Below are 27,984 nucleotides of genomic sequence, written 5' to 3' on the forward strand. Positions count from 1 at the left end.
AGCGAAAGGCTTCTTGAGGGGAAAGCTGTAACTCTGTGAGATGATTTCACAGAACACAAAGAAGTTTCTCAGAAACCTTCTTTCTCTTTGTTATGGGAGGATATTTCCTTTGGCCCTATAGTATTCAAAGGGATCCGAAATATCTGTTCTCAGATTCCACAGAAATAAGGCTAGCAAAGAGACCCACGAAATACAGATGTAACTCTGTGAGTGGAAGTCACATATCACAGAGCAGTTTCTCAGAAAGCTTCTTTCCAGATTTCATCGGAGGATATTTCTTTTTTCACCATAGCCCTCTATGGGCTTCCAAATATCACTTTGCCAATTCCACAAGAACTGTCTTAGCGAAAGGCTTCTTGAGGGGAAAGCTGTAACTCTGTGAGATGATTTCACAGAACACAATGAAGTTTCTCAGAAAGCTTCTTTCTCTTTGTTATCGGAGGATATTTCCTTTGGCCCTATAGTCTTCAAATGGATCCGAAATATCTGTTCTCAGATTCCTCAGAAATAAGGCTAGCAAAGAGATCCACGAAATACACATGTAACTCTGTGAGTGGAAGTCACATATCACAGAGCAGTTTCTCAGAAAGCTTCTTTCCAGATTTCATCGGAGGATATTTCCTTTTTCACCATAGCCCTCTATGGGCTTCCAAATATCACTTTGCCAATTCCACAAGAACTGTCTTAGGGAAAGGCTTCTTGAGGGGAAAGCTGTAACTCTGTGAGATGATTTCACAGATCACAAAGAAGTTTCTCAGAAAGCTTCTTTCTCTTTGTTATGGGAGGATATTTCCTTTGTCCCTATAGTCTTCAAACGGATCCGAAATATCTGTTCTCAGATTCCACAGAAATAAGGCTAGCAAAGAGATCCACGAAATACAGATGTAACTCTGTGAGTGGAAGTCACATATCACAGAGCAGTTTCTCAGAAAGCTTCTTTCCAGATTTCATCGGAGGATATTTCCTTTTTCACCATAGCCTTCTATGGGCTTCCAAATATCACTTTGCCAATTCCACAAGAACTGTCTTAGCGAAAGGCTTCTTGAGGGGAAAGCTGTAACTCTGTGAGATGATTTCACAGAACACAAAGAAGTTTCTCAGAAAGCTTCTTTCTCTTTCTTATCGGAGGATATTTCCTTTGGCCCTATAGTCTTCAAAGGAATCAGAAATATCTGTTCTCAGGTTCCACAGGAATAACACTAGCAAAGAGATCCACGAAATACAGATGTAACTCTGTGAGTGGAAGTCGCATATCACAGAGCAGTTTCTCAGAAAGCTTCTTTCCAGATTTCATCGGAGGATATTTCCTTTTTCACCATAGCCCTCTATGGGCTTCCAAATATCACTTTGCCAATTCCACAAGAACTGTCTTAGCGAAAGGCTTCTTGAGGGGAAAGCTGTAACTCTGTGAGATGATTTCACAGAACACAAAGAAGTTTCTCAGAAAGCTTCTTTCTCTTTCTTATCGGAGGATATTTCCTTTGGCCCTATAGTCTTCAAAGGGATCCGAAATATCTGTTCTCAGATTCCACAGAAATAAGGCTAGCAAAGAGACCCACGAAATACAGATGTAACTCTGTGAGTGGAAGTCACATATCACAGAGCACTTTCTCAGAAAGCTTCTTTCCAGATTTCATCGGAGGATATTTCCTTTTTCACCATAGCCCTCTATTGGCTTCCAAATATCACTTTGCCAATTCCACAAGAACTGTCTTAGCAAAAGGCTTCTTGAGGGGAAAGCTGTAACTCTGTGAGATGATTTCACAGAACACAAAGAAGTTTCTCAGAAAGCTTCTTTCTCTTTGTTATGGGAGGATATTTCCTTTGGCCCTATAGTCTTCAAACGAATCCGAAATATCTGTTCTCAGATTCCACAGAAATAAGGCTAGCAAAGAGATCCACGAAATACAGATGTAACTCTGTGAGTGGAAGTCACATATCATAGAGCAGTTTCTCAGAAAGCTTCTTTCCAGATTTCATCGGAGGATATTTCCTTTTTCACCATTGCCTTCTATGGGCTTCCAAATATCACTTTGCTAATTCCACAAGAACTGTCTTAGCGAAAGGCTTCTTGAGGGGAAAGCTGTAACTCTGTGAGATGATTTCACAGAACACTAAGAAGTTTCTCAGAAATCTTCTTTCTCTTTGTTATCGGAGGATATTTCCTTTGTCCCTATAGTCTTCAAACGGATCCGAAATATCTGTTCTCAGATTCCACAGAAATAAGGCTAGCAAAGATATCCACGAAATACAGATGTAACTCTGTGAGTGGAAATCACATATCACAGAGCAGTTTCTCAGAAAGCTTCTTTCCAGATTTCATCGGAGGATATTTCCTTTTTCACCATAGCCTTCTATGGGCTTCCAAATATCACTTTGCCAATTCCACAAGAACTGTCTTAGCGAAAGGCTTCTTGAGGGGAAAGCTGTAACTCTGTGAGATGATTTCACAGAACACAATGAAGTTTCTCAGAAAGCTTCTTTCTCTTTGTTATCGGAGGATATTTCCTTTGGCCCTATAGTCTTCAAAGGAATCAGAAATATCTGTTCTCAGGTTCCACAAGAATAAGGCTAGCAAAGAGATCCACGAAATACAGATGTAACTCTGTGAGTGGAATCACATATCACAGAGCAGTTTCTCAGAAAGCTTCTTTCCAGATTTCATCGGAGGATATTTCCTTTTTCACCATAGCCCTCTATGGGCTTCCAAATATCACTTTGCCAATTCCAGAAGAACTGTCTTAGCGAAAGGCTTCTTGAGGGGAAAGCTGTAACTCTGTGAGATGATTTCACAGAACACAAATAAGTTTCTCAGAAAGCTTCTTTCTCTTTGTTATCGGAGGATATTTCCTTTGGCCCTATAGTCTTCAAATGGATCCGAAATATCTGTTCTCAGATTCCTCAGAAATAAGGCTAGCAAAGAGATCCACGAAATACACATGTAACTCTGTGAGTGGAAGTCACATATCACAGAGCAGTTTCTCAGAAAGCTTCTTTCCAGATTTCATCGGAGGATATTTCCTTTTTCACCATAGCCCTCTATGGGCTTCCAAATATCACTTTGCCAATTCCACAAGAACTGTCTTAGGGAAAGGCTTCTTGAGGGGAAAGCTGTAACTCTGTGAGATGATTTCACAGATCACAAAGAAGTTTCTCAGAAAGCTTCTTTCTCTTTGTTATGGGAGGATATTTCCTTTGTCCCTATAGTCTTCAAACGGATCCGAAATATCTGTTCTCAGATTCCACAGAAATAAGGCTAGCAAAGAGATCCACGAAATACAGATGTAACTCTGTGAGTGGAAGTCACATATCACAGAGCAGTTTCTCAGAAAGCTTCTTTCCAGATTTCATCGGAGGATATTTCCTTTTTCACCATAGCCTTCTATGGGCTTCCAAATATCACTTTGCCAATTCCACAAGAACTGTCTTAGCGAAAGGCTTCTTGAGGGGAAAGCTGTAACTCTGTGAGATGATTTCACAGAACACAAAGAAGTTTCTCAGAAAGCTTCTTTCTCTTTCTTATCGGAGGATATTTCCTTTGGCCCTATAGTCTTCAAAGGAATCAGAAATATCTGTTCTCAGGTTCCACAGGAATAACACTAGCAAAGAGATCCACGAAATACAGATGTAACTCTGTGAGTGGAAGTCGCATATCACAGAGCAGTTTCTCAGAAAGCTTCTTTCCAGATTTCATCGGAGGATATTTCCTTTTTCACCATAGCCCTCTATGGGCTTCCAAATATCACTTTGCCAATTCCACAAGAACTGTCTTAGCGAAAGGCTTCTTGAGGGGAAAGCTGTAACTCTGTGAGATGATTTCACAGAACACAAAGAAGTTTCTCAGAAAGCTTCTTTCTCTTTCTTATCGGAGGATATTTCCTTTGGCCCTATAGTCTTCAAAGGGATCCGAAATATCTGTTCTCAGATTCCACAGAAATAAGGCTAGCAAAGAGACCCACGAAATACAGATGTAACTCTGTGAGTGGAAGTCACATATCACAGAGCACTTTCTCAGAAAGCTTCTTTCCAGATTTCATCGGAGGATATTTCCTTTTTCACCATAGCCCTCTATTGGCTTCCAAATATCACTTTGCCAATTCCACAAGAACTGTCTTAGCAAAAGGCTTCTTGAGGGGAAAGCTGTAACTCTGTGAGATGATTTCACAGAACACAAAGAAGTTTCTCAGAAAGCTTCTTTCTCTTTGTTATGGGAGGATATTTCCTTTGGCCCTATAGTCTTCAAACGAATCCGAAATATCTGTTCTCAGATTCCACAGAAATAAGGCTAGCAAAGAGATCCACGAAATACAGATGTAACTCTGTGAGTGGAAGTCACATATCATAGAGCAGTTTCTCAGAAAGCTTCTTTCCAGATTTCATCGGAGGATATTTCCTTTTTCACCATTGCCTTCTATGGGCTTCCAAATATCACTTTGCTAATTCCACAAGAACTGTCTTAGCGAAAGGCTTCTTGAGGGGAAAGCTGTAACTCTGTGAGATGATTTCACAGAACACTAAGAAGTTTCTCAGAAATCTTCTTTCTCTTTGTTATCGGAGGATATTTCCTTTGTCCCTATAGTCTTCAAACGGATCCGAAATATCTGTTCTCAGATTCCACAGAAATAAGGCTAGCAAAGATATCCACGAAATACAGATGTAACTCTGTGAGTGGAAATCACATATCACAGAGCAGTTTCTCAGAAAGCTTCTTTCCAGATTTCATCGGAGGATATTTCCTTTTTCACCATAGCCTTCTATGGGCTTCCAAATATCACTTTGCCAATTCCACAAGAACTGTCTTAGCGAAAGGCTTCTTGAGGGGAAAGCTGTAACTCTGTGAGATGATTTCACAGAACACAATGAAGTTTCTCAGAAAGCTTCTTTCTCTTTGTTATCGGAGGATATTTCCTTTGGCCCTATAGTCTTCAAAGGAATCAGAAATATCTGTTCTCAGGTTCCACAAGAATAAGGCTAGCAAAGAGATCCACGAAATACAGATGTAACTCTGTGAGTGGAATCACATATCACAGAGCAGTTTCTCAGAAAGCTTCTTTCCAGATTTCATCGGAGGATATTTCCTTTTTCACCATAGCCCTCTATGGGCTTCCAAATATCACTTTGCCAATTCCAGAAGAACTGTCTTAGCGAAAGGCTTCTTGAGGGGAAAGCTGTAACTCTGTGAGATGATTTCACAGAACACAAATAAGTTTCTCAGAAAGCTTCTTTCTCTTTCTTATCGGAGGATATTTCCTTTGGCCCTATAGTCTTCAAACGGATCCGAAATATCTGTTCTCAGATTCCACAGAAATAAGGCTAGCAAAGAGATCCACGAAATACAGATGTAACTCTGTGAGTGGAAGTCACATATCACAGAGCAGTTTCTCAGAAAGCTTCTTTCCAGATTTCATCGGAGGATATTTCCTTTTTCACCATAGCCCTCTATTGGCTTCCAAATATCACTTTGCCAATTCCACAAGAACTGTCTTAGCAAAAGGCTTCTTGAGGGGAAAGCTGTAACTCTGTGAGATGATTTCACAGAACAAAAAGAAGTTTCTCAGAAAGCCTCTTTCTCTTTGTTATGGGAGGATATTTCCTTTGTCCCTATAGTCTTCAAACGGACCCGAAATATCTGTTCTCAGATTCCACAGAAATAAGGCTAGCAAAGAGATCCACGAAATACAGATGTAACTCTGTGAGTGGAAGTCACATATCACAGAGCAGTTTCTCAGAAAGCTTCTTTCCAGTTTTCATCGTAGGATATATCCTTTTTCACCATAGCCTTCTATGGGCTTCCAAATATCACTTTGCCAATTCCACAAGAACTGTCTTAGCGAAAGGCTTCTAGAGGGGAAAGCTGTAACTCTGTGAGATGATTTCACAGAACACGAAGAAGTTTCTCAGAAAGCTTCTTTCTCTTTCTTATCGGAGGATATTTCCTTTGTCCCTATAGTCTTCAAAGGAATCGGAAATATCTGTTCTCAGGTTCCAGAAGAATAAGGCTAGCAAAGAGATCCACGAAATACAGATGTAACTCTGTGAGTGGAAGTCACATATCACAGAGCAGTTTCTCAGAAAGCTTCTTTCCAGATTTCATCGGAGGATATTTCCTTTTTCACCATAGCCCTCTAAGGGCTTCCAAATATCACTTTGCCAATTCCACAAGAACTGTCTTAGCGAAAGGCTTCTTGAGGGGAAAGCTGTAACTCTGTGAGATGATTTCACAGTACACAAAGAAGTTTCTCAGAAAGCTTCTTTCTCTTTCTTATCGGAGGATATTTCCTTTGGCCCTATAGTCTTCAAAGGGATCCGAAATATCTGTTCTCAGATTCCACAGAAATAAGGCTAGCAAAGAGATCCACGAAATTCAGATGTAACTCTGTGAGTGGAAGTCACATATCACAGAGCAGTTTCTCAGAAAGCTTCTTTCCAGATTTCATCGGAGGATATTTCCTTTTTCACCATAGCCCTCTATTGGCTTCCAAATATCACTTTGCCAATTCCACAAGAACTGTCTTAGCAAAAGGCTTCTTGAGGGGAAAGCTGTAACTCTGTGAGATGATTTCACAGAACACAAAGAAGTTTCTCAGAAACCTTCTTTCTCTTTGTTATGGGAGGATATTTCCTTCGGCCCTATAGTATTCAAAGGGATCCGAAATATCTGTTCTCAGATTCCACAGAAATAAGGCTAGCAAAGAGACCCACGAAATACAGATGTAACTCTGTGAGTGGAAGTCACATATCACAGAGCAGTTTCTCAGAAAGCTTCTTTCCAGATTTCATCGGAGGATATTTCTTTTTTCACCATAGCCCTCTATGGGCTTCCAAATATCACTTTGCCAATTCCACAAGAACTGTCTTAGCGAAAGGCTTCTTGAGGGGAAAGCTGTAACTCTGTGAGATGATTTCACAGAACACAATGAAGTTTCTCAGAAAGCTTCTTTCTCTTTGTTATCGGAGGATATTTCCTTTGGCCCTATGGTCTTCAAATGGATCCGAAATATCTGTTCTCAGATTCCTCAGAAATAAGGCTAGCAAAGAGATCCACGAAATACAGATGTAACTCTGTGAGCGGAAGTCACATATCACAGAGCAGTTTCTCAGAAAGCTTCTTTCCAGATTTCATCGGAGGATATTTCCTTTTTCACCATAGCCCTCTATGGGCTTCCAAATATCACTTTGCCAATTGCACAAGAACTGTCTTAGCGAAAGGCTTCTTGAGGGGAAAACTGTAACTCTGTGAGATGATTTCACAGAACACAAAGAAGTTTCTCAGAGAGCTTCTTTCTCTTTGTTATGGGAGGATAATTCCTTTGTCACTATAGTCTTCAAACGAATCCGAAATATCTGTTCTCAGATTCCACAGAAATAAGGCTAGCAAAGAGATCCACGAAATACAAATGTAACTCTGTGAGTGGAAGTCACATATCACAGAGCAGTTTCTCAGAAAGCTTCTTTCCAGATTTCATCGGAGGATATTTCCTTTTTCACCATAGCCCTCTATGGGCTTCCAAATATCACTTTGCCAATTCCACAAGAACTGTCTTAGCGAAAGGCTTCTTGAGGGGAAAGCTGTAACTCTGGGAGATGATTTCACAGAACACAAAGAAGTTTCTCAGAAAGCTTCTTTCTCTTTCTTATCGGAGGATATTTCCTTTGGCCCTATAGTCTTCAAAGGGATCCGAAATATCTGTTCTCAGATTCCACAGAAATAATGCTAGCAAAGAGATCCACGAAATACAGATGTAACTCTGTGAGTGGAAGTCACATATCACAGAGCAGTTTCTCAGAAAGCTTCTTTCCAGATTTCATCGGAGGATATTTCCTTTTTCACGATAGCCCTCTATTGGCTTCCAAATATCACTTTGCCAATTCCACAAGAACTGTCTTAGCAAAAGGCTTCTTGAGGGGAAAGCTGTAACTCTGTGAGATGATTTCACAGAACACAAAGAAGTTTCTCAGAAAGCTTCTTTCTCTTTGTTATGGGAGGATATTTCCTTTGGCCCTATAGTATTCAAAGGGATCCGAAATATCTGTTCTCAGATTCCACAGAAATAAGGCTAGCAAAGAGACCCACGAAATACAGATGTAACTCTGTGAGTGGAAGTCACATATCACAGAGCAGTTTCTCAGAAAGCTTGTTTCCAGATTTCATCGGAGGATATTTCTTTTTTCACCATAGACCTCTATGGGCTTCCAAATATCACTTTGCCAATTCCACAAGAACTGTCTTAGCGAACGGCTTCTTGAGGGGAAAGCTGTAACTCTGTGAGATGATTTCACAGAACACAATGAAGTTTCTCAGAAAGCTTCTTTCTCTTTGTTATCGGAGGATATTTCATTTGGCTCTATAGTCTTCAAATGGATCCGAAATATCTGTTCTCAGATTCCTCAGAAATAAGGCTAGCAAAGAGATCCACGAAATACAGATGTAACTCTGTGAGTGGAAGTCACATATCACAGAACAGTTTCTCAGAAAGCTTCTTTCCAGATTTCATCGGAGAATATTTCCTTTTTCACCATAGCCCTCTATGGGCTTCCAAATATCACTTTGCCAATTCCACAAGAACTGTCTTAGCGAAAGGCTTCTTGAGGGGAAAACTGTAACTCTGTGAGATGATTTCACAGAACACAAAGAAGTTTCTCAGAGAGCTTCTTTCTCTTTGTTATGGGAGGATAATTCCTTTGTCCATATAGTCTTCAAACGGATCCGAAATATCTGTTCTCAGATTCCACAGAAATAACGCTAGCAAAGAGATCCACGAAACACAGATGTAACTCTGTGAGTGGAAGTCACATATCACAGAGCAGTTTCTCAGAAAGCTTCTTTCCAGATTTCATCGGAGGATATTTCCTTTTTCACCATAGCCCTCTATGGGCTTCCAAATATCACTTTGCCAATTCCACAAGAACTGTCTTAGCGAAAGGCTTCTTGAGGGGAAAGCTGTAACTCTGTGAGATGATTTCACAGAACACAAAGAAGTTTCTGAGAAAGCTTCTTTCTCTTTGTTATGGGAGGATATTTCCTTTGTCCCTATAGTCTTCAAACGGATCCGAAATATCTGTTCTCTGATTCCACAGAAATAAGGCTAGCAAAGAGATCCACGAAATACAGATGTAACTCTGTGAGTGGAAGTCACATATCACAGAGCAGTTTCTCAGAAAGCTTCTTTCCAGATTTCATCGGAGGATATTTCCTTTTTCACCATTGCCCTCTATGGGCTTCCAAATATCACTTTGCCAATTCCACAAGAACTGTCTTAGCGAAAGGCTTCTTGAGGGTAAAGCTGTAACTCTGTGAGATGATTTCACAGAACACTAAGAAGTTTCTCAGAAAGCTTCTTTCTCTTTGTTATCCGAGGATATTTCCTTTGTCCCTATAGTCTTCAAACGGAACCGAAATATCTGTTCTCAGATTCCACAGAAATAAGGCTAGCAAAGAGATCCACGAAATACAGATGTAACTCTGTGAGTGGAAGTCACATATCACAGAGCAGTTTCTCAGAAAGCTTCTTTCCAGATTTCATCGGAGGATATTTCCTTTTTCACCATAGCCTTCTATGGGCTTCCAAATATCACTTTGCCAATTCCACAAGAACTGTCTTAGCGAAAGGCTTCTTGAGGGGAAAGCTGTAACTCTGTGAGATGATTTCACAGAACACAATGAAGTTTCTCAGAAAGCTTCTTTCTCTTTGTTATCGGAGGATATTTCCTTTGGCCCTATAGTCTTCAAAGGAATCAGAAATATCTGTTCTCAGGTTCCACAAGAATAAGGCTAGCAAAGAGATCCACGAAATACAGATGTAACTCTGTGAGTGGAAGTCACATATCACAGAGCAGTTTCTCAGAAAGCTTCTTTCCAGATTTCATCGGAGGATATTTCCTTTTTCATCATAGCCCTCTATGGGCTTCCAAATATCACTTTGCCAATTCCAGAAGAACTGTCTTAGCGAAAGGCTTCTTGAGGGGAAAGCTGTAACTCTGTGAGATGATTTCACAGAACACAAAGAAGTTTCTCAGAAAGCTTCTTTATCTTTCTTATCGGAGGATATTTCCTTTGGCCCTATAGTCTTCAAAGGGATCCGAAATATCTGTTCTCAGATTCCACAGAAATAAGGCTAGCAAAGAGATCCACGAAATACAGATGTAACTCTGTGAGTGGAAGTCACATATCACAGAGCAGTTTCTCAGAAAGCTTCTTTCCAGATTTCATCGGAGGATATTTCCTTTTTCACCATAGCCCTCTATTGGCTTCCAAATATCACTTTGCCAATTCCACAAGAACTGTCTTAGCAAAAGGCTTCTTGAGGGGAAAGCTGTAACTCTGTGAGATGATTTCACAGAACAAAAAGAAGTTTCTCAGAAAGCCTCTTTCTCTTTGTTATGGGAGGATATTTCCTTTGTCCCTATAGTCTTCAAACGGATCCGAAATATCTGTTCTCAGATTCCACAGAAATAAGGATAGCAAAGAGATCCACGAAATACAGATGTAACTCTGTGAGTGGAAGTCACATATCACAGAGCAGTTTCTCAGAAAGCTTCTTTCCAGTTTTCATCGTAGGATATATCCTTTTTCACCATAGCCTTCTATGGGCTTCCAAATATCACTTTGCCAATTCCACAAGAACTGCCTTAGCGAAAGGCTTCTTGAGGGGAAAGCTGTAACTCTGTGAGATGATTTCACAGAACACAAAGAAGTTTCTCAGAAAGCTTCTTTCTCTTTGTTATCGGAGGATATTTCCTTTGTCCCTATAGTCTTCAAAGGAATCGGAAATATCTGTTCTCAGGTTCCAGAAGAATAAGGCTAGCAAAGAGATCCACGAAATACAGATGTAACTCTGTGAGTGGAAGTCACATATCACAGAGCAGTTTCTCAGAAAGCTTCTTTCCAGATTTCATCGGCGGATATTTCCTTTTTCACCATAGCCCTCTAAGGGCTTCCAAATATCACTTTGCCAATTCCACAAGAACTGTCTTAGCGAAAGGCTTCTTGAGGGGAAAGCTGTAACTCTGTGAGATGATTTCACAGAACACAAAGAAGTTTCTCAGAAAGCTTCTTTCTCTTTCTTATCGGAGGATATTTCCTTTGGCCCTATAGTCTTCAAAGGGATCCGAAATATCTGTTCTCAGATTCCACAGAAATAAGGCTAGCAAAGACATCCACGAAATACAGATGTAACTCTGTGAGTGGAAGTCACATATCACAGAGCACTTTCTCAGAAAGCTTCTTTCCAGATTTCATCGGAGGATATTTTCTTTTTCACCATAGCCCTCTATTGGCTTCCAAATATCACTTTGCCAATTCCACAAGAACTGTCTTAGCGAAAGGCTTCTTGAGGGGAAAGCTGTAACTCTGTGAGATGATTTCACAGAACACAAAGAAGTTTCTCAGAAAGCTTCTTTCTCTTTGTTATGGGAGGATATTTCCTTCGGCCCTATAGTATTCAAAGGGATCCGAAATATCTGTTCTCAGATTCCACAGAAATAAGGCTAGCAAAGAGACCCACGAAATACAGATGTAACTCTGTGAGTGGAAGTCACATATCACAGAGCACTTTCTCAGAAAGCTTCTTTCCAGATTTCATCGGAGGATATTTCTTTTTTCACCATAGCCCTCTATGGGCTTCCAAATATCACTTTGCCAATTCCACAAGAACTGTCTTAGCGAAAGGCTTCTTGAGGGGAAAGCTGTAACTCTGTGAGATGATTTCACAGAACACAATGAAGTTTCTCAGAAAGCTTCTTTCTCTTTGTTATCGGAGGATATTTCCTTTGGCCCTATGGTCTTCAAATGGATCCGAAATATCTGTTCTCAGATTCCTCAGAAATAAGGCTAGCAAAGAGATCCACGAAATACAGATGTAACTCTGTGAGCGGAAGTCACATATCACAGAGCAGTTTCTCAGAAAGCTTCTTTCCAGATTTCATCGGAGGATATTTCCTTTTTCACCATAGCCCTCTATGGGCTTCCAAATATCACTTTGCCAATTGCACAAGAACTGTCTTAGCGAAAGGCTTCTTGAGGGGAAAACTGTAACTCTGTGAGATGATTTCACAGAACACAAAGAAGTTTCTCAGAGAGCTTCTTTCTCTTTGTTATGGGAGGATAATTCCTTTGTCACTATAGTCTTCAAACGAATCCGAAATATCTGTTCTCAGATTCCACAGAAATAAGGCTAGCAAAGAGATCCACGAAATACAGATGTAACTCTGTGAGTGGAAGTCACATATCACAGAGCAGTTTCTCAGAAAGCTTCTTTCCAGATTTCATCGGAGGATATTTCCTTTTTCACCATAGCCCTCTATGGGCTTCCAAATATCACTTTGCCAATTCCACAAGAACTGTCTTAGCGAAAGGCTTCTTGAGGGGAAAGCTCTAACTCTGTGAGATGATTTCACAGAACACAAAGAAGTTTCTCAGAAAGCTTCTTTCTCTTTCTTATCGGAGGATATTTCCTTTGGCCCTATAGTCTTCAAAGGGATCCGAAATATCTGTTCTCAGATTCCACAGAAATAATGCTAGCAAAGAGATCCACGAAATACAGATGTAACTCTGTGAGTGGAAGTCACATATCACAGAGCAGTTTCTCAGAAAGCTTCTTTCCAGATTTCATCGGAGGATATTTCCTTTTTCACGATAGCCCTCTATTGGCTTCCAAATATCACTTTGCCAATTCCACAAGAACTGTCTTAGCAAAAGGCTTCTTGAGGGGAAAGCTGTAACTCTGTGAGATGATTTCACAGAACACAAAGAAGTTTCTCAGAAAGCTTCTTTCTCTTTGTTATGGGAGGATATTTCCTTTGGCCCTATAGTATTCAAAGGGATCCGAAATATCTGTTCTCAGATTCCACAGAAATAAGGCTAGCAAAGAGATCCACGAAATACAGATGTAACACTGTGAGTGGAAGTCACATATCACAGAGCAGTTTCTCAGAAAGCTTCTTTCCAGATTTCATCGGAGGATATTTCCTTTTTCACCATAGCCTTCTATGGGCTTCCAAATATCACTTTGCCAATTCCACAAGAACTGTCTTAGCGAAAGGCTTCTTGAGGGGAAAGCTGTAACTCTGTGAGATGATTTCACAGAACACAAAGAAGTTTCTCAGAAAGCTTCTTTCTCTTTGTTATCGGAGGATATTTCCTTTGGCCCTATAGTCTTCAAAGGAATCAGAAATATCTGTTCTCAGGTTCCAGAAGAATAAGGCTAGCAAAGAGATCCACGAAATACAGATGTAACTCTGTGAGTGGAAGTCACATATCACAGAGCAGTTTCTCAGAAAGCTTCTTTCCAGATTTCATCGGAGGATATTTCCTTTTTCACCATAGCCCTCTATGGGCTTCCAAATATCACTTTGCCAATTCCACAAGAACTGTCTTAGCGAAAGGCTTCTTGAGGGGAAAGCTGTAACTCTGTGAGATGATTTCACAGAACACAAAGAAGTTTCTCAGAAAGCTTCTTTCTCTTTCTTATCGGAGGATATTTCCTTTGGCCCTATAGTCTTCAAAGGGATCCGAAATATCTGTTCTCAGATTCCACAGAAATAAGGCTAGCAAAGAGATCCACGAAATACAGATGTAACTCTGTGAGTGGAAATCACATATCACAGAGCAGTTTCTCAGAAAGCTTCTTTCCAGATTTCATCGGAGGATATTTCCTTTTTCACCATAGCCCTCTATTGGCTTCCAAATATCACTTTGCCAATTCCACAAGAACTGTCTTAGCAAAAGGCTTCTTGAGGGGAAAGCTGTAACTCTGTGAGATGATTTCACAGAACACAAAGAAGTTTCTCAGAAACCTTCTTTCTCTTTGTTATGGGAGGATATTTCCTTTGGCCCTATAGTATTCAAAGGGATCCGAAATATCTGTTCTCAGATTCCTCAGAAATAAGGCTAGCAAAGAGATCCACGAAATACATATGTAACTCTGTGAGTGGAAGTCACATATCACAGAGCAGTTTCTCAGAAAGCTTCTTTCCAGATTTCATCGGAGGATATTTCCTTTTTCACCATAGCCCTCTACGGGCTTCCAAATATCACTTTGCCAATTCCACAAGAACTGTCTTAGCGAAAGGCTTCTTGAGGGGAAAGCTGTAACTCTGTGAGATGATTTCACAGAACACAAAGAAGTTTCTCAGAAAGCTTCTTTCTCTTTGTTATGGGAGGATATTTCCTTTGTCCCTATAGTCTTCAAACGGATCCGAAATATCTGTTCTCAGATTCCACAGAAATAAGGCTAGCAAAGAGATCCACGAAATACAGATGTAACTCTGTGAGTGGAAGTCACATATCACAGAGCAGTTTCTCAGAAAGCTTCTTTCCAGATTTCATCGGAGGATATTTACTTTTTCACCATTGCTTCTATGGGCTTCCAAATATCACTTTGCCAATTCCACAAGAACTGTCTTAGCGAAAGGCTTCTGAGGGGAAAGCTGTAACTCTGTGAGATGATTTCACAGAACACTAAGAAGTTTCTCAGAAAGCTTCTTTCTCTTTGTTATCCGAGGATATTTCCTTTGTCCCTATAGTCTTCAAACGGATCCGAAATATCTGTTCTCAGATTCCACAGAAATAAGGCTAGCAAAGAGATCCACGAAATACAGATGTAACTCTGTGAGTGGAAGTCACATATCACAGAGCAGTTTCTCAGAAAGCTTCTTTCCAGATTTCATCGGAGGATATTTCCTTTTTCACCATAGCCTTCTATGGGCTTCCAAATATCACTTTGCCAATTCCACAAGAACTGTCTTAGCGAAAGGCTTCTTGAGGGGAAAGCTGTAACTCTGTGAGATGATTTAACAGAACACAAAGAAGTTTCTCAGAAACCTTCTTTCTCTTTGTTATGGGAGGATATTTCCTTTGGCCCTATAGTATTCAAAGGGATCCGAAATATCTGTTCTCAGATTCCACAGAAATAAGGCTAGCAAAGAGACCCACGAAATACAGATGTAACTCTGTGAGTGGAAGTCACATATCACAGAGCAGTTTCTCAGAAAGCTTCTTTCCAGATTTCATCGGAGGATATTTCTTTTTTCACCATAGCCCTCTATGGGCTTCCAAATATCACTTTGCCAATTCCACAAGAACTGTCTTAGCGAAAGGCTTCTTGAGGGGAAAGCTGTAACTCTGTGAGATGATTTCACAGAACACAATGAAGTTTCTCAGAAAGCTTCTTTCTCTTTGTTATCGGAGGATATTTCCTTTGGCCCTATAGTCTTCAAATGGATCCGAAATATCTGTTCTCAGATTCCTCAGAAATAAGGCTAGCAAAGAGATCCACGAAATACATATGTAACTCTGTGAGTGGAAGTCACATATCACAGGGCAGTTTCTCAGAAAGCTTCTTTCCAGATTTCATCGGAGGATATTTCCTTTTTCACCATAGCCCTCTATGGGCTTCCAAATATCACTTTGCCAATTCCACAAGAACTGTCTTAGCGAAAGGCTTCTTGAGGGGAAAGCTGTAACTCTGTGAGATGATTTCACAGAACACAAAGAAGTTTCTCAGAAAGCTTCTTTCTCTTTGTTATGGGAGGATATTTCCTTTGTCCCTATAGTCTTCAAACGGATCCGAAATATCTGTTCTCAGATTCCACAGAAATAAGGCTAGCAAAGAGATCCACGAAATACAGATGTAACTCTGTGAGTGGAAGTCACATATCACAGAGCAGTTTCTCAGAAAGCTTCTTTCCAGATTTCATCGGAGGATATTTCCTTTTTCACCATTGCTTCTATGGGCTTCCAAATATCACTTTGCCAATTCCACAAGAACTGTCTCAGCGAAAGGCTTCTTGAGGGGAAAGCTGTAACTCTGTGAGATGATTTCACAGAACACTAAGAAGTTTCTCAGAAAGCTTCTTTCTCTTTGTTATCCGAGGATATTTCCTTTGTCCCTATAGTCTTCAAACGGATCCGAAATATCTGTTCTCAGATTCCACAGAAATAAGGCTAGCAAAGAGATCCACGAAATACAGATGTAACTCTGTGAGTGGAAGTCACATATCACAGAGCAGTTTCTCAGAAAGCTTCTTTCCAGATTTCATCGGAGGATATTTCCTTTTTCACCATAGCCTTCTATGGGCTTCCAAATATCACTTTGCCAATTCCACAAGAACTGTCTTAGCGAAAGGCTTCTTGAGGGGAAAGCTGTAACTCTGTGAGATGATTTCACAGAACACAAAGAAGTTTCTCAGAAAGCTTCTTTCTCTTTGTTATCGGAGGATATTTCCTTTGGCCCTATAGTCTTCAAAGGAATCAGAAATATCTGTTCTCAGGTTCCACAAGAATAAGACTAGCAAAGAGATCCACGAAATACAGATGTAACTCTGTGAGTGGAAGTCACATATCACAGAGCAGTTTCTCAGAAAGCTTCTTTCCAGATTTCATCGGAGGATATTTCCTTTTTCACCATAGCCCTCTATGGGCTTCCAAATATCACTTTGCCAATTCCACAAGAACTGTCTTAGCGAAAGGCTTCTTGAGGGGAAAGCTGTAACTCTTTGAGATGATTTCACAGAACACAAAGAAGTTTCTCAGAAAGCTTCTTTCTCTTTCTTATCGGAAGATATTTCCTTTGGCCCTATAGTCTTCAAAGGGATCCGAAATATCTGTTCTCAGATTCCACAGAAATAAGGCTAGCAAAGAGATCCACGAAATACAGATGTAACTCTGTGAGTGGAAGTCACATATCACAGAGCAGTTTCTCAGAAAGCTTCTTTCCAGATTTCATCGGAGGATATTTCCTTTTTCACCATAGCCCTCTATTGGCTTCCAAATATCACTTTGCCAATTCCACAAGAACTGTCTTAGCAAAAGGCTTCTTGAGGGGAAAGCTGTAACTCTGTGAGATGATTTCACAGAACACAAAGAAGTTTCTCAGAAAGCTTCTTTCTCTTTGTTATGGGAGGATATTTCCTTTGGCCCTATAGTCTTCAAACGGATCCGAAATATCTGTTCTCAGATTCCACAGAAATAAGGCTAGCAAAGAGATCCACGAAATATAGATGTAACTCTGTGAGTCGAAGTCACATATCACAGAGCAGTTTCTCAGAAAGCTTCTTTCCAGATTTCATCGGAGGATATTTCCTTTTTCACCATTGCCTTCTATGGGCTTCCAAATATCACTTTGCCAATTCCACAAGAACTGTCTTAGCGAAAGGCTTCTTGAGGGGAAAGCTGTAACTCTGTGAGATGATTTCACAGAACACTAAGAAGTTTCTCAGAAAGCTTCTTTCTCTTTGTTATCGGAGGATATTTCCTTTGTCCCTATAGTCTTCAAACGGATCCGAAATATCTGTTCTCAGATTCCACAGAAATAAGGCTAGCAAAGAGATCCAGGAAATACAGATGTAACTCTGTGAGTGGAAATCACATATCACAGAGCAGTTTCTCAGAAAGCTTCTTTCCAGATTTCATCGGAGGATATTGCCTTTTTCACCATAGCCTTCTATGGGCTTCCAAATATCACTTTGCCAAATCCACAAGAACTGTCTTAGCGAAAGGCTTCTTGAGGGGAAAGCTGTAACTCTGTGAGATGATTTCACAGAACACAAAGAAGTTTCTCAGAAAGCTTCTTTCTCTTTGTTATCGGAGGATATTTCCTTTGGCCCTATAGTCTTCAAAGGAATCAGAAATATCTGTTCTCAGGTTCCACAAGAATAAGGCTAGCAAAGAGATCCACGAAATACAGATGTAACTCTGTGAGTGGAATCACATATCACAGAGCAGTTTCTCAGAAAGCCTCTTTCCAGATTTCATCGGAGGATATTTCCTTTTTCACCATAGCCCTCTATGGGCTTCCAAATATCACTTTGCCAATTCCACAAGAACTGTCTTAGCGAAAGGCTTCTTGAGGGGAAAGCTGTAACTCTGTGAGATGATTTCACAGAACACAAAGAAGTTTCTCAGAAAGCTTCTTTCTCTTTCTTATCGGAGGATATTTCCTTTGGCCCTATAGTCTTCAAAGGGATCCGAAATATCTGTTCTCAGATTCCACAGAAATAAGGCTAGCAAAGAGATCCACGAAATACAGATGTAACTCTTTGAGTGGAAGTCACATATCACAGAGCAGTTTCTCAGAAAGCTTCTTTCCAGATTTCATCGGAGGATATTTCCTTTTTCACCATAGCCCTCTATTGGCTTCCAAATATCACTTTTCCAATTCCACAAGAACTGTCTTAGCAAAAGGCTTCTTGAGGGGAAAGCAGTAACTCTGTGAGATGATTTCACAGAACAAAAAGAAGTTTCTCAGAAAGCCTCTTTCTCTTTGTTATGGGAGGATATTTCCTTTGTCCCTATAGTCTTCAAACGGATCCGAAATATCTCTTCTCAGATTCCACAGAAATAAGGCTAGCAAAGAGACCCACGAAATACAGATGTAACTCTGTGAGTGGAAGTCACATATCACAGAGCACTTTCTCAGAAAGCTTCTTTCCAGATTTCATCGGAGGATATTTCTTTTTTCACCATAGCCCTCTATGGGCTTCCAAATATCACTTTGCCAATTCCACAAGAACTGTCTTAGCGAAAGGCTTCTTGAGGGGAAAGCTGTAACTCTGTGAGATGATTTCACAGAACACAATGAAGTTTCTCAGAAAGCTTCTTTCTCTTTGTTATCGGAGGATATTTCCTTTGGCCCTATGGTCTTCAAATGGATCCGAAATATCTGTTCTCAGATTCCTCAGAAATAAGGCTAGCAAAGAGATCCACGAAATACAGATGTAACTCTGTGAGCGGAAGTCACATATCACAGAGCAGTTTCTCAGAAAGCTTCTTTCCAGATTTCATCGGAGGATATTTCCTTTTTCACCATAGCCCTCTATGGGCTTCCAAATATCACTTTGCCAATTGCACAAGAACTGTCTTAGCGAAAGGCTTCTTGAGGGGAAAACTGTAACTCTGTGAGATGATTTCACAGAACACAAAGAAGTTTCTCAGAGAGCTTCTTTCTCTTTGTTATGGGAGGATAATTCCTTTGTCACTATAGTCTTCAAACGAATCCGAAATATCTGTTCTCAGATTCCACAGAAATAAGGCTAGCAAAGTGATCCACGAAATACAGATGTAACTCTGTGAGTGGAAGTCACATATCACAGAGCAGTTTCTCAGAAAGCTTCTTTCCAGATTTCATCGGAGGATATTTCCTTTTTCACCATAGCCCTCTATGGGCTTCCAAATATCACTTTGCCAATTCCACAAGAACTGTCTTAGCGAAAGGCTTCTTGAGGGGAAAGCTCTAACTCTGTGAGATGATTTCACAGAACACAAAGAAGTTTCTCAGAAAGCTTCTTTCTCTTTCTTATCGGAGGATATTTCCTTTGGCCCTATAGTCTTCAAAGGGATCCGAAATATCTGTTCTCAGATTCCACAGAAATAAGGCTAGCAAAGAGATCCACGAAATACAGATGTAACTCTGTGAGTGGAAGTCACATATCACAGAGCAGTTTCTCAGAAAGCTTCTTTCCAGATTTCATCGGAGGATATTTCCTTTTTCACCATAGCCCTCTATTGGCTTCCAAATATCACTTTGCCAATTCCACAAGAACTGTCTTAGCAAAAGGCTTCTTGAGGGGAAAGCTGTAACTCTGTGAGATGATTTCACAGAACACAAAGAAGTTTCTCAGAAACCTTCTTTCTCTTTGTTATGGGAGGATATTTCCTTTGGCCCTATAGTATTCAAAGGGATCCGAAATATCTGTTCTCAGATTCCTCAGAAATAAGGCTAGCAAAGAGATCCACGAAATACATATGTAACTCTGTGAGTGGAAGTCACATATCACAGAGCAGTTTCTCAGAAAGCTTCTTTCCAGATTTCATCGGAGGATATTTCCTTTTTCACCATAGCCCTCTACGGGCTTCCAAATATCACTTTGCCAATTCCACAAGAACTGTCTTAGCGAAAGGCTTCTTGAGGGGAAAGCTGTAACTCTGTGAGATGATTTCACAGAACACAAAGAAGTTTCTCAGAAACCTTCTTTCTCTTTGTTATGGGAGGATATTTCCTTTGTCCCTATAGTCTTCAAACGGATCCGAAATATCTGTTCTCAGATTCCACAGAAATAAGGCTAGCAAAGAGATCCACGAAATACAGATGTAACTCTGTGAGTGGAAGTCACATATCACAGAGCAGTTTCTCAGAAAGCTTCTTTCCAGATTTCATCGGAGGATATTTACTTTTTCACCATTGCTTCTATGGGCTTCCAAATATCACTTTGCCAATTCCACAAGAACTGTCTTAGCGAAAGGCTTCTTGAGGGGAAAGCTGTAACTCTGTGAGATGATTTCACAGAACACTAAGAAGTTTCTCAGAAAGCTTCTTTCTCTTTGTTATCCGAGGATATTTCCTTTGTCCCTATAGTCTTCAAACGGATCCGAAATATCTGTTCTCAGATTCCACAGAAATAAGGCTAGCAAAGAGATCCACGAAATACAGATGTAACTCTGTGAGTGGAAGTCACATATCACAGAGCAGTTTCTCAGAAAGCTTCTTTCCAAATTTCATCGTAGGATATTTCCTTTTTCACCATAGCCTTCTATGGGCTTCCAAATATCACTTTGCCAATTCCACAAGAACTGTCTTAGCGAAAGGCTTCTTGAGGGGAAAGCTGTAACTCTGTGAGATGATTTAACAGAACACAAAGAAGTTTCTCAGAAACCTTCTTTCTCTTTGTTATGGGAGGATATTTCCTTTGGCCCTATAGTATTCAATGGGATCCGAAATATCTGTTCTCAGATTCCACAGAAATAAGGCTAGCAAAGAGACCCACGAAATACAGATGTAACTCTGTGAGTGGAAGTCACATATCACAGAGCAGTTTCTCAGAAAGCTTCTTTCCAGATTTCATCGGAGGATATTTCTTTTTTCACCATAGCCCTCTATGGGCTTCCAAATATCACTTTGCCAATTCCACAAGAACTGTCTTAGCGAAAGGCTTCTTGAGGGGAAAGCTGTAACTCTGTGAGATGATTTCACAGAACACAATGAAGTTTCTCAGAAAGCTTCTTTCTCTTTGTTATCGGAGGATATTTCCTTTGGCCCTATAGTCTTCAAATGGATCCGAAATATCTGTTCTCAGATTCCTCAGAAATAAGGCTAGCAAAGAGATCCACGAAATACATATGTAACTCTGTGAGTGGAAGTCACATATCACAGAGCAGTTTCTCAGAAAGCTTCTTTCCAGATTTCATCGGAGGATATTTCCTTTTTCACCATAGCCCTCTACGGGCTTCCAAATATCACTTTGCCAATTCCACAAGAACTGTCTTAGCGAAAGGCTTCTTGAGGGGAAAGCTGTAACTCTGTGAGATGATTTCACAGAACACAAAGAAGTTTCTCAGAAACCTTCTTTCTCTTTGTTATGGGAGGATATTTCCTTTGTCCCTATAGTCTTCAAACGGATCCGAAATATCTGTTCTCAGATTCCACAGAAATAAGGCTAGCAAAGAGATCCACGAAATACAGATGTAACTCTGTGAGTGGAAGTCACATATCACAGAGCAGTTTCTCAGAAAGCTTCTTTCCAGATTTCATCGGAGGATATTTACTTTTTCACCATTGCTTCTATGGGCTTCCAAATATCACTTTGCCAATTCCACAAGAACTGTCTTAGCGAAAGGCTTCTTGAGGGGAAAGCTGTAACTCTGTGAGATGATTTCACAGAACACTAAGAAGTTTCTCAGAAAGCTTCTTTCTCTTTGTTATCCGAGGATATTTCCTTTGTCCCTATAGTCTTCAAACCGATCCGAAATATCTGTTCTCAGATTCCACAGAAATAAGGCTAGCAAAGAGATCCACGAAATACAGATGTAACTCTGTGAGTGGAAGTCACATATCACAGAGCAGTTTCTCAGAAAGCTTCTTTCCAGATTTCATCGGAGGATATTTCCTTTTTCACCATAGCCTTCTATAGGCTTCCAAATATCACTTTGCCAATTCCACAAGAACTGTCTTAGCGAAAGGCTTCTTGAGGGGAAAGCTGTAACTCTGTGAGATGATTTCACAGAACACAAAGAAGTTTCTCAGAAAGCTTCTTTCTCTTTGTTATCGGAGGATATTTCCTTTGGCCCTATAGTCTTCAAAGGAATCAGAAATATCTGTTCTCAGGTTCCACAAGAATAAGACTAGCAAAGAGATCCACGAAATACAGATGTAACTCTGTGAGTGGAAGTCACATATCACAGAGCAGTTTCTCAGAAAGCTTCTTTCCAGATTTCATCGGAGGATATTTCCTTTTTCACCATAGCCCTCTATGGGCTTCCAAATATCACTTTGCCAATTCCACAAGAACTGTCTTAGCGAAAGGCTTCTTGAGGGGAAAGCTGTAACTCTGTGAGATGATTTCACAGAACACAAAGAAGTTTCTCAGAAAGCTTCTTTCTCTTTCTTATCGGAGGATATTTCCTTTGGCCCTATAGTCTTCAAAGGGATCCGAAATATCTGTTCTCAGATTCCACAGAAATAAGGCTAGCAAAGAGATCCACGAAATACAGATGTAACTCTGTGAGTGGAAGTCCCATATCACAGAGCAGTTTCTCAGAAAGCTTCTTTCCAGATTTCATCGGAGGATATTTCCTTTTTCACCATAGCCCTCTATTGGCTTCCAAATATCACTTTGCCAATTCCACAAGAACTGTCTTAGCAAAAGGCTTCTTGAGGGGAAAGCTGTAACTCTGTGAGATGATTTCACAGAACACAAAGAAGTTTCTCAGAAAGCTTCTTTCTCTTTGTTATGGGAGGATATTTCCTTTGGCCCTATAGTCTTCAAACGGATCCGAAATATCTGTTCTCAGATTCCACAGAAATAAGGCTAGCAAAGAGATCCACGAAATATAGATGTAACTCTGTGAGTCGAAGTCACATATCACAGAGCAGTTTCTCAGAAAGCTTCTTTCCAGATTTCATCGGAGGATATTTCCTTTTTCACCATTGCCTTCTATGGGCTTCCAAATATCACTTTGCCAATTCCACAAGAACTGTCTTAGCGAAAGGCTTCTTGAGGGGAAAGCTGTAACTCTGTGAGATGATTTCACAGAACACTAAGAAGTTTCTCAGAAAGCTTCTTTCTCTTTGTTATCGGAGGATATTTCCTTTGTCCCTATAGTCTTCAAACGGATCCGAAATATCTGTTCTCAGATTCCACAGAAATAAGGCTAGCAAAGAGATCCAGGAAATACAGATGTAACTCTGTGAGTGGAAATCACATATCACAGAGCAGTTTCTCAGAAAGCTTCTTTCCAGATTTCATCGGAGGATATTGCCTTTTTCACCATAGCCTTCTATGGGCTTCCAAATATCACTTTGCCAAATCCACAAGAACTGTCTTAGCGAAAGGCTTCTTGAGGGGAAAGCTGTAACTCTGTGAGATGATTTCACAGAACACAAAGAAGTTTCTCAGAAAGCTTCTTTCTCTTTGTTATCGGAGGATATTTCCTTTGGCCCTATAGTCTTCAAAGGAATCAGAAATATCTGTTCTCAGGTTCCACAAGAATAAGGCTAGCAAAGAGATCCACGAAATACAGATGTAACTCTGTGAGTGGAATCACATATCACAGAGCAGTTTCTCAGAAAGCCTCTTTCCAGATTTCATCGGAGGATATTTCCTTTTTCACCATAGCCCTCTATGGGCTTCCAAATATCACTTTGCCAATTCCACAAGAACTGTCTTAGCGAAAGGCTTCTTGAGGGGAAAGCTGTAACTCTGTGAGATGATTTCACAGAACACAAAGAAGTTTCTCAGAAAGCTTCTTTCTCTTTCTTATCGGAGGATATTTCCTTTGGCCCTATAGTCTTCAAAGGGATCCGAAATATCTGTTCTCAGATTCCACAGAAATAAGGCTAGCAAAGAGATCCACGAAATACAGATGTAACTCTTTGAGTGGAAGTCACATATCACAGAGCAGTTTCTCAGAAAGCTTCTTTCCAGATTTCATCGGAGGATATTTCCTTTTTCACCATAGCCCTCTATTGGCTTCCAAATATCACTTTTCCAATTCCACAAGAACTGTCTTAGCAAAAGGCTTCTTGAGGGGAAAGCAGTAACTCTGTGAGATGATTTCACAGAACAAAAAGAAGTTTCTCAGAAAGCCTCTTTCTCTTTGTTATGGGAGGATATTTCCTTTGTCCCTATAGTCTTCAAACGGATCCGAAATATCTCTTCTCAGATTCCACAGAAATAAGGCTAGCAAAGAGACCCACGAAATACAGATGTAACTCTGTGAGTGGAAGTCACATATCACAGAGCACTTTCTCAGAAAGCTTCTTTCCAGATTTCATCGGAGGATATTTCTTTTTTCACCATAGCCCTCTATGGGCTTCCAAATATCACTTTGCCAATTCCACAAGAACTGTCTTAGCGAAAGGCTTCTTGAGGGGAAAGCTGTAACTCTGTGAGATGATTTCACAGAACACAATGAAGTTTCTCAGAAAGCTTCTTTCTCTTTGTTATCGGAGGATATTTCCTTTGGCCCTATGGTCTTCAAATGGATCCGAAATATCTGTTCTCAGATTCCTCAGAAATAAGGCTAGCAAAGAGATCCACGAAATACAGATGTAACTCTGTGAGCGGAAGTCACATATCACAGAGCAGTTTCTCAGAAAGCTTCTTTCCAGATTTCATCGGAGGATATTTCCTTTTTCACCATAGCCCTCTATGGGCTTCCAAATATCACTTTGCCAATTGCACAAGAACTGTCTTAGCGAAAGGCTTCTTGAGGGGAAAACTGTAACTCTGTGAGATGATTTCACAGAACACAAAGAAGTTTCTCAGAGAGCTTCTTTCTCTTTGTTATGGGAGGATAATTCCTTTGTCACTATAGTCTTCAAACGAATCCGAAATATCTGTTCTCAGATTCCACAGAAATAAGGCTAGCAAAGTGATCCACGAAATACAGATGTAACTCTGTGAGTGGAAGTCACATATCACAGAGCAGTTTCTCAGAAAGCTTCTTTCCAGATTTCATCGGAGGATATTTCCTTTTTCACCATAGCCCTCTATGGGCTTCCAAATATCACTTTGCCAATTCCACAAGAACTGTCTTAGCGAAAGGCTTCTTGAGGGGAAAGCTCTAACTCTGTGAGATGATTTCACAGAACACAAAGAAGTTTCTCAGAAAGCTTCTTTCTCTTTCTTATCGGAGGATATTTCCTTTGGCCCTATAGTCTTCAAAGGGATCCGAAATATCTGTTCTCAGATTCCACAGAAATAAGGCTAGCAAAGAGATCCACGAAATACAGATGTAACTCTGTGAGTGGAAGTCACATATCACAGAGCAGTTTCTCAGAAAGCTTCTTTCCAGATTTCATCGGAGGATATTTCCTTTTTCACCATAGCCCTCTATTGGCTTCCAAATATCACTTTGCCAATTCCACAAGAACTGTCTTAGCAAAAGGCTTCTTGAGGGGAAAGCTGTAACTCTGTGAGATGATTTCACAGAACACAAAGAAGTTTCTCAGAAACCTTCTTTCTCTTTGTTATGGGAGGATATTTCCTTTGGCCCTATAGTATTCAAAGGGATCCGAAATATCTGTTCTCAGATTCCTCAGAAATAAGGCTAGCAAAGAGATCCACGAAATACATATGTAACTCTGTGAGTGGAAGTCACATATCACAGAGCAGTTTCTCAGAAAGCTTCTTTCCAGATTTCATCGGAGGATATTTCCTTTTTCACCATAGCCCTCTACGGGCTTCCAAATATCACTTTGCCAATTCCACAAGAACTGTCTTAGCGAAAGGCTTCTTGAGGGGAAAGCTGTAACTCTGTGAGATGATTTCACAGAACACAAAGAAGTTTCTCAGAAACCTTCTTTCTCTTTGTTATGGGAGGATATTTCCTTTGTCCCTATAGTCTTCAAACGGATCCGAAATATCTGTTCTCAGATTCCACAGAAATAAGGCTAGCAAAGAGATCCACGAAATACAGATGTAACTCTGTGAGTGGAAGTCACATATCACAGAGCAGTTTCTCAGAAAGCTTCTTTCCAGATTTCATCGGAGGATATTTACTTTTTCACCATTGCTTCTATGGGCTTCCAAATATCACTTTGCCAATTCCACAAGAACTGTCTTAGCGAAAGGCTTCTTGAGGGGAAAGCTGTAACTCTGTGAGATGATTTCACAGAACACTAAGAAGTTTCTCAGAAAGCTTCTTTCTCTTTGTTATCCGAGGATATTTCCTTTGTCCCTATAGTCTTCAAACGGATCCGAAATATCTGTTCTCAGATTCCACAGAAATAAGGCTAGCAAAGAGATCCACGAAATACAGATGTAACTCTGTGAGTGGAAGTCACATATCACAGAGCAGTTTCTCAGAAAGCTTCTTTCCAAATTTCATCGTAGGATATTTCCTTTTTCACCATAGCCTTCTATGGGCTTCCAAATATCACTTTGCCAATTCCACAAGAACTGTCTTAGCGAAAGGCTTCTTGAGGGGAAAGCTGTAACTCTGTGAGATGATTTAACAGAACACAAAGAAGTTTCTCAGAAACCTTCTTTCTCTTTGTTATGGGAGGATATTTCCTTTGGCCCTATAGTATTCAATGGGATCCGAAATATCTGTTCTCAGATTCCACAGAAATAAGGCTAGCAAAGAGACCCACGAAATACAGATGTAACTCTGTGAGTGGAAGTCACATATCACAGAGCAGTTTCTCAGAAAGCTTCTTTCCAGATTTCATCGGAGGATATTTCTTTTTTCACCATAGCCCTCTATGGGCTTCCAAATATCACTTTGCCAATTCCACAAGAACTGTCTTAGCGAAAGGCTTCTTGAGGGGAAAGCTGTAACTCTGTGAGATGATTTCACAGAACACAATGAAGTTTCTCAGAAAGCTTCTTTCTCTTTGTTATCGGAGGATATTTCCTTTGGCCCTATAGTCTTCAAATGGATCCGAAATATCTGTTCTCAGATTCCTCAGAAATAAGGCTAGCAAAGAGATCCACGAAATACATATGTAACTCTGTGAGTGGAAGTCACATATCACAGAGCAGTTTCTCAGAAAGCTTCTTTCCAGATTTCATCGGAGGATATTTCCTTTTTCACCATAGCCCTCTACGGGCTTCCAAATATCACTTTGCCAATTCCACAAGAACTGTCTTAGCGAAAGGCTTCTTGAGGGGAAAGCTGTAACTCTGTGAGATGATTTCACAGAACACAAAGAAGTTTCTCAGAAACCTTCTTTCTCTTTGTTATGGGAGGATATTTCCTTTGTCCCTATAGTCTTCAAACGGATCCGAAATATCTGTTCTCAGATTCCACAGAAATAAGGCTAGCAAAGAGATCCACGAAATACAGATGTAACTCTGTGAGTGGAAGTCACATATCACAGAGCAGTTTCTCAGAAAGCTTCTTTCCAGATTTCATCGGAGGATATTTACTTTTTCACCATTGCTTCTATGGGCTTCCAAATATCACTTTGCCAATTCCACAAGAACTGTCTTAGCGAAAGGCTTCTTGAGGGGAAAGCTGTAACTCTGTGAGATGATTTCACAGAACACTAAGAAGTTTCTCAGAAAGCTTCTTTCTCTTTGTTATCCGAGGATATTTCCTTTGTCCCTATAGTCTTCAAACCGATCCGAAATATCTGTTCTCAGATTCCACAGAAATAAGGCTAGCAAAGAGATCCACGAAATACAGATGTAACTCTGTGAGTGGAAGTCACATATCACAGAGCAGTTTCTCAGAAAGCTTCTTTCCAGATTTCATCGGAGGATATTTCCTTTTTCACCATAGCCTTCTATAGGCTTCCAAATATCACTTTGCCAATTCCACAAGAACTGTCTTAGCGAAAGGCTTCTTGAGGGGAAAGCTGTAACTCTGTGAGATGATTTCACAGAACACAAAGAAGTTTCTCAGAAAGCTTCTTTCTCTTTGTTATCGGAGGATATTTCCTTTGGCCCTATAGTCTTCAAAGGAATCAGAAATATCTGTTCTCAGGTTCCACAAGAATAAGACTAGCAAAGAGATCCACGAAATACAGATGTAACTCTGTGAGT

The sequence above is a fragment of the Macaca fascicularis genome, chromosome 12 (assembly GCF_037993035.2).
Source record: "Macaca fascicularis isolate 582-1 chromosome 12, T2T-MFA8v1.1".
In the NCBI taxonomy this organism is placed as follows: domain Eukaryota; kingdom Metazoa; phylum Chordata; class Mammalia; order Primates; family Cercopithecidae; genus Macaca; species Macaca fascicularis.